This window comes from Salvelinus fontinalis, chromosome 13 (assembly GCF_029448725.1).
Source record: "Salvelinus fontinalis isolate EN_2023a chromosome 13, ASM2944872v1, whole genome shotgun sequence".
Lineage (NCBI taxonomy): Eukaryota > Metazoa > Chordata > Actinopteri > Salmoniformes > Salmonidae > Salvelinus > Salvelinus fontinalis.
This window is the reverse complement of record NC_074677.1, coordinates 52649450-52657362: the sequence shown is the minus strand read 5'-3', so window position 1 is coordinate 52657362 and position 7913 is coordinate 52649450.

Below are 7913 nucleotides of genomic sequence, written 5' to 3'. Positions count from 1 at the left end.
CGGCCCGAGAATTGAACCCTGTGGCACTCCCATAGAGACTGCCAGAGGTCCGGATTGCATAGCGAAGAATGTACGGTGAGATTCGAAATGGTCGGTAATCTGTTTGTAACTTGGCTTTCAAAGACCTTAGAAAGGCAGGGTGGAATAGATATACTGTAGGTCTGTAGCAGTTTGGGTCTAGAGTGTCTCCCCCTTTGAAGAGGAGGATGAACGCGACAGGTTTCCAATCTATGGGAATCTCAGACGATACGAAAGAGAGGTTGAACAGGCTAGTAATAGGGGTTGCAATAATTTCGGCAGATAATTTTAGAAAGAAAAGGTCCAGATTGTCTAGCCCGGTTGATTTGTAGTGGTCCAGATTTTGCAGCTCTTTCAGAACATCAGCTATCTGGATTTGGGTGAAGGAGAAGTGGGGGAGGTTTGGGCGAGTTGCTGTGGGGAGCGCAGGGCTGTTGACCGGGATTGGGGTAGCCAGGTGGAAAGCATGGCCATCCGTAGAAAATTCTTATTGAAATTCTCAATTATTGTGGATTTATCGGTAGAGACAGTGTTTCCTAGCCTCAGTGCAGTGGGCAGCTGTGAGGAGGTGCTCTTATTCTCCATGGACTTTACAGTGTCCCAGAACTTTTTTGAGTTTGTACAACAGGATGCAAATTTCTGTTTGAAAAAGCTAGCCTTAGCTTTCCTAACTGCCTGTGTATATTGGTCCTAACTTCCCTAAAAAGTTGCATATCACGGGGGCTATTCGATGCTAATGCAGAACGCCACAAGATGTTTTGTGCTGGTCAAGGGCAGACAGGTCTGGAGTGAACCAAGGGCTATATCTATTCCTAGTTCTACATTTTTTGAATGGAGCATGCTTATTTAAGACGGTGAGGAAGGCACTTTTAAAGGTTAACCAAGCATCCTCTACTGACGGGATGAGGTCAATGTAATTCCAGGATACCCGGGCCAGGTCAATTAGAAAGGCCTGTTCGCAGAAGTGTTTTAGGGAGCGTTTGAAAGTGATGAGGGGTGGTCGTTTGACCGCAGACCCATTACGGATGCAGGCAATGAGGCAGTGATCGCTGAGATCTTGGTTGAAAACAGCAGAGGTGTATTTGGAGGGTGAGTTAGTTAGGATGATATCTATGAGGGTGCCCGTGTTTACGGATTTGTGGTTGTACCTGGTAGGTTCAATGATAATTTGTGTGAGATTGAGGGCATCAAGCTTAGATTGTAGGATGGCCGGGGTGTTAAGCATGTCCCAGTTTAGGTTACCTAGCAGCCCGAGCTCAGAAGATAGATGGGGGGAAATCAATTCACATATGGTATCGAGGGCACAGCTGGGGGCAGAGGGTGGTCTATAGCAAGCGGCAACAGTGAGAGACTTGTTTCTGGAAAGGTGAATTTTTAGAACTAGAAGCTCGAATTGTTTGGGTACAGACCTGGATAGTAATACAGAACTCTGCAGGCTATCTCTGCAGTAGATTGCAACACCGCCCTCTTTGGCAGTTCTATCTTGGCGGAAAAGGTTATAGTTAGGGATGGACATTTCTGGGCTTTTGGTGGCCTTCCTAAGCCAGGATTCAGACATGGCTAAGACATCCGGGTTAGCAGAGTGTGCTAAAGCAGTGAATAAAACAAACTTAGGGAGGAGGCTTCTAATGTTAACATGCATGAAACCAAGGCTTTTACGGTTACAGAGGTCAACAAATGAGAGCATCTGGGGAATGGGAGTGAAGCTAGGCACTGCAGGTCCTGGATTAACCTCTACATCACCAGAGGAACAGAGGAGAAGTAGGATGAGGGTATGGCTAAAGGCTATACGAACTGGCCGTCTAGCACGTTCGGAACAGAGAGTAAAGGGAGCAGGTTTTTGGGCACGATAGCATAGATTCAATGCATAATGTACAGACAAAGGTATGGTAGGAAGAGAGTACATTGGAGGTAAACCTAGGCATTGAGTAATGAAGAGAGAGATATAGTCTCTAGAGATGTTTAAACCAGGTGATGTCATCGCATAAGTGGAAGGTGGAACAACATGGTTGGTTAAGGCATATTGAGCAGGGCTATAGGCTCTACAGTGAAATAAGACAGTAATCACTAACCAGGACAGTAATGGACAAGGCATATTGATATTAGGGAGAGGCATGCGTAGCCAAGTGATCGTATGGGTCCAATGAGTGGTTGGGCTGGCTGGGGACACGGCGATTGACAGTTAGCAGGCCGGGGCTAGCAATCTAGCATAAGGGCCTTAGAGGGACGTCGCGATGGGGGGAAAGTCTGTTTTTGCCCCCTCGTGCGGTGACGTCGATAGGCCAGTCGTGGAATTAGTAGAGCTCCAAGTAGCAGAGGGGTCCAAGTCCAATTGGAAAAATGGGTAAGGTGGTCCAAAAAACTGGCCGGTGGATCAGCTAACAGTCCAATATGCTATTGATAGCTAGCAGGCCTCGGTTAGCAGAATGGGCCTTCAGGGGACGTCGCGCCTGAGGGGCCTGTTGGGATCTTCTGGCAGATTATGTCGGTATTCCAGTCGTGAAGGATCGGCGAGGTTCCGTGCCCCGTACCGGCAGTAGAAGGGGTCCGGATATTGTAGCCGAGTGATGGGCTTCAGGAGTAGCTCAGGATCCCTAGCCGGAAGATGGGTCTAGCATGGGCTAGCCCCAGGCTAGTTGGTGCTTGCTCCGGGACGGAAACAACTATCCAGGAGTAGTCAACCCGGGTTGCGGTTAGCTAGCTGCCATGATCCAGATGAAAGGGTTCAGAGTTTGCGGTAGGAATCCAGGGATATGGAGAGAAAAATAGGTCCGGTATGCTCTGGTTTGAAATGCATTGTACAAACTAGCGATAGCTTTCCGAGCTAAAGGTTAGCTGACTGATAGCTGGTAGCTAGTTAGCTAGCTAGCTTAAGTAGAGGCATTCCAATTCGGAGGTAAATAGAAATACTTTAGAAAAAACAGATCCACACCACATTGGGTGAGGCGGGTTGCAGGAGAATATTTTGAAGTTGAGGTTTCGGAAAAATATTAAAAAGAATGCGAAGAAAAAGATATAAAAATATATATACATGGGACGAGACAAGGCAAAGATGGGCGTGTCAGTCAACGGAGCCAGTCCCCTACTCTACAGGTCGGCCATACTACAAACAGAGGGCCAAGTTTTCAGATACCTTAGACAGTCAACGGTCTCCCAGTCTAAGCTGTTGTAGACACTGGAGCTGAAATGACAATCATCTCTGAGAGCCGTTAACAGCAGTTCCCTGTGAGTGAGAAGACAGCTATCAAGAAGACACGCCTTCGGAAGCTGATTCAGGGAAAGACATGACTGCCATGGGTGGACTAAAAGTTACATTTCAGATCGGCACCAGGAGCTTTGAATGGGAGGTGTACGTGGCCCCTATACATGACTCCATCCTCCTCGGCCTGTACCTGTTGAGAGCTGCAAATGCAACTATCCATGCCAGAGGAAGAGTCTTCATCGAGTAGGAACTTTTGCATGCCAAAATCATTGGAGGCGACAAACCAGACTACTTCATAGCATGGGTGCTCCTGGAGAAAGACAACCTTGCCACCAGAGTGTGAATGTCAAGTCTGGGGTGAAGTTGACCATCCAAAGCCCGGTGTCTCTGCTGTACTTGAGCCTCTAGTATCATTGAAACAGTGTCCCCCGGAAGTTTCGCCACAACCATGGAGCATAGGGTGCCTCAGCGGGGAACAACAACAGCAGTTGATTGAGTTCCTGCTGCAGTACAAGTCTCTTTTTGCAACAACCAACACTGACTTAGGCTACATGTCTGCTGTCACCCACAAGATAGACACTGGAGCGGCTAGGCCAGTATGTCAACAGGTTCGACAGACACTTCTTGGGTTCCAAGGAGAAGAGGAAATGCACCTCAAGGCATGCTGGAAGCAGGTGTCGTCACACTATCCTCCTCAGAGTGGGTATTACATGTCGTTTTAGTTCATAAGAAGGATGGTAGAGTCCGCTGTGTGTCGATTACTGCCGCCTCAACAGCCTGACGGCCAAGAATGCATACCCCTTACCCAAGATTGAAGAGTCTTGATGTTCTTGGGGGAGCCAACGTCTTCTCCATATTAGATCTTCAATCTGGCTGCTGGCAGATAGCAGTGGATGAAAAGGACCGGGAGAAGAAGGTGTTTATCACTAGATATGGGCTCTATGAGTATACCTGTATGCCATTCGGCCTTTACAACACCCAAAGTACGTTTCAGAGGGCCATGGAGAGCGTCCTCCATGAACTCCAATGGGAAACACTACTGATCTATCTGGATGACATCATCCTGGGGAGAGGAGTTGACCAGAGCCTAGAATGGCTTGCACATGTCTTCCAATGTTTTCACAGCTATGGACAGTAGTTGAAGGTTTGCTCGCATGCTCATCGCATGAACATCGTTCTGTGCCCGAGCAAGAGCACCTAGACATAGCCTGTGTTATTTCCATTTGTATAATAACATCTACTGAATGCCAGTATTGTGAATTCCCATCATCATCATACCTGTATTATCTGAGAAGTTCCTTCAGTAAATTTCCATCAAACTTGACTCATTCTTGTCCTGGCAATTCCTCACCCACGCATCAGTAGCTAGGAAGAGCTATATCCAGTAACATGACAATATAAACAGGTAGGTTACAAAGTGTTGCAACACACTGCAGTACAGCTCTGTCACATTCCTCTCTAGTGCTGCCATTGCCCTGTTCAGAATATAGTGCATTAATGAAGGACATCATTGGTGAATTGTTAGGGAAAACACCATAATCAAGGAATTTACAGGGACAATAGATGAATGGAATAGTGGAATATTTCTAAATGTTTATATCTACTGGGTCACCAATTAGTTTCCAAATGAATGAATGGAGTGTCGAAGTGGAAACAGATGTTAGTGACAGACAGCAGAGGCCAACTTTATGGTTGGCACAAGCCAGTGAACAATGGAAAAACCTGTTGCTTTGAGATCATTTACCAGTTCATATCCACAGTGGACGTGACCATGGCTGGATTACCGACGGGGTCCCCCCAACCAAAAAAGGATAATACTAAAAAATCTTCTTTCTGTTGAGAGTTTAAATAGTTGAATACTCAAGGTGCAATTTCGAAGTAGTTAAGTATTTCAATTTTTAATGTAGTAGTGCAAATATTCTGTGGTTCAGTAGCACCGTGTTTAGCAGTTGACTGACAGTTTGTTTCATGGACAGTGATTTATTATGATAATTTTCACCAGTAGGGAGCGCCAAAAGGCTAGCTGTCCTGCTCAGATAGCATATGAAAACGTCATGGCAGAATGTGTAGAAGAGCAAGAAATTTGTTTGAAAACGGCAACATTTTCTCTCAGATCCATGGCAAAATGCGTATAACTGATGAAAGTTAACTTTTTTTTTTTTAAATCGCTCCACTACCATGAGGGGGGTCTCCAAAATGTTCTTGATCCTTTTTAAACTGTGCGTAAGTACAAAATAGACCCCAAAATGTGCGTGTGCCAGTTTTCATGCAACATTTGGAATTTATCTGAACTTGACGTGAGAATGTGCTTTCCTTCCCGCAAACTTTAAACCATGCATACTCACAGTTCCAGTAGTTCAAGTATTGCATTGCAAGAAGGCAAACGTATCCTAGTAGCCTTGTGCAAATGGGGAATGTATGATGACACTGTTATTTATAAGAAGAAAACAGTTAGCTAAATATAATAAGATGCAATCATTTACCATTAGTGAGGAGTGAAAATTGCTGTATTTAATCTTTGCCTTCTTTTTTAAAATAGGCATCTATTTCCTATTATTTCATTTCATTTCCAAATAGCCTATAGGCCTACGACAAGTTAGGATAGGCTACCATTCGTCCCATATCTCATTTTAATTTGACCTACTTCACAGTAGTAAACAGATATGGTATTTCAAGTTTTGCTCTATGCGATCCGACGTTTAAGCACAGACAGTTCACCTTTTCCTTTGACGTTTGTAGGCTACGTCTGAATACTGTCAAATTTCTCGAATTGACAATATTTCATTCATAAACATTACATTATATATACACAACATGACCAAAATGACATGGACACCTGCTCATCTAGCATCTCATTCCAAAATCATGGGCATTCATTTTGAGTTGGTCCTCCCTTTGCTGCTGTAACAGTCCACTGTTCTGGGAAGGCTTTCCACTAGATGTTGGAACCTTATTGCAGGGACTTGCTTCCATTCAGCCACTGATGTTGAACGATTAGACTTGGCTCGCACTCCGGCGTTCCAATTCATCCCAAAGGTGTTTGACGGAGTTGAGGTCAGGGCTCTGTGCAGGCCAGTCAAGTTCTTCCACACCAACAAACCATTTCTGTATGGAATCTCGCTTTGTGCACAGAGGCATTGTCATGCTGAAATAAGAAAAGGGCCTTCCCCAAACTGTTTCCAAAAAGTTGGAAGCACAGAATTGTCTAGAATGTCATTGTATGCTGTAGCGTTAAGATTTCCCTTCACTGGAACTAAGAGGCCTGGCCCGAACCATGAAAAACAGCTCAAGACCATTATTTCTCCTCCACCAAACTTGACCGTTGGCACTGTGCATTGCGGCAGGTAGCGTTCTCCTGGCATCTGCCAAACCCAGATTAATCTGTCGGGCTGCCAGATGGTGAAGCGTGATTCATCACTCCAGAGAATGCGTTTCCACTGCTCCAGAGTCCAATGGCTGCGCGCTTTACACCACTCCAGCCAACGCTTGTTATTGCGCATGGTGATCATAGGCTTGTGTGCTGCTGCTCAGCCAATGAAACCCATTTCAACAAGCTACCCCAACGAACAGTTATTGTGCTGATGTTGCTTCCAGAGGCAGTTTGAAACTTGGTAGTGAGTGTTGCAACTGAGGACAGACGATTTTTACGGGCTACGCGCTTCAACACTCGGCAGTCCCTACCACATTACAGCTGAGAGTTTATTTCTCCTACCCATTTCCACTTCACAATAACAGCAGTTACAGTTGACCGGGGCAGTTCTAGCAGGGCAGACATGTGATGAACTGACGTGTTGGAAATATGGCATCCTATGGCGGTGCCATGTTGAAAGTCACTGAGCTCTTCAGTAAGGCCATTCTACTGCCAATATTTTCCTCTGGAGATGGCATGGCCGTGTGCTCGATTTTATACACCTGTCAGCAACGCGAAATAGCCGAATCCACTAATTTGAAGGGGTGTCAACATATTTTTTTATATATATATTGTGTATCATAACCATTGCAGAATAAATTTCTCACCTTTTCTGGCCATGCTGAGATCATATTTTCGAAATAGCCATACAACAAATTACAGATGTAGTATCGGTGATCTATATCTGTTTATATTAGTTACTATGCTGTTACTAAGCAGTAATGTATTAAGGCAGTGATATGTTACGACACCTAATAGGAAATGCTCATGCGCACGATTGGGCCCGGCTGTAGAGTACGAGAGGTTTTTACTAAAAGACACTAAAGTGTACTCCCGTCTCCTACCTGGTCATTTTCTCCGCTACACAAATATTACAACAGACAGTTGATATTTTGAATTGAAGTGTGTAGGCTACCACTGTAAGTAGGCATACGGAAGTTTTCATTTCTTTCCGAGTAGACAATGTTTCATAATTCACGGACAGTGCAACATTATTTTTAAACTATCTGTTTAGGTCCACAACAATTCAGAAACTTCAGATACAGTTATCGTCACTGCAAACACCTCCAAAGACATTTGACCAAGTTCGCCATTGCTATCCTGGCCTAATTCCAATACGTATAACGTATACAGCAGGTAGGGGCGTTATTGTCACCATAAAAAGGTGAATGATGGGTTGTTCAGGAAGTTATATTGCTCCACGAGCGCAGTTTTACGACCGGTCTGATTCATAACCAAAAATCTGTTTTTTTGGCGGACGCCAAGTTTATAAATCGCAATATT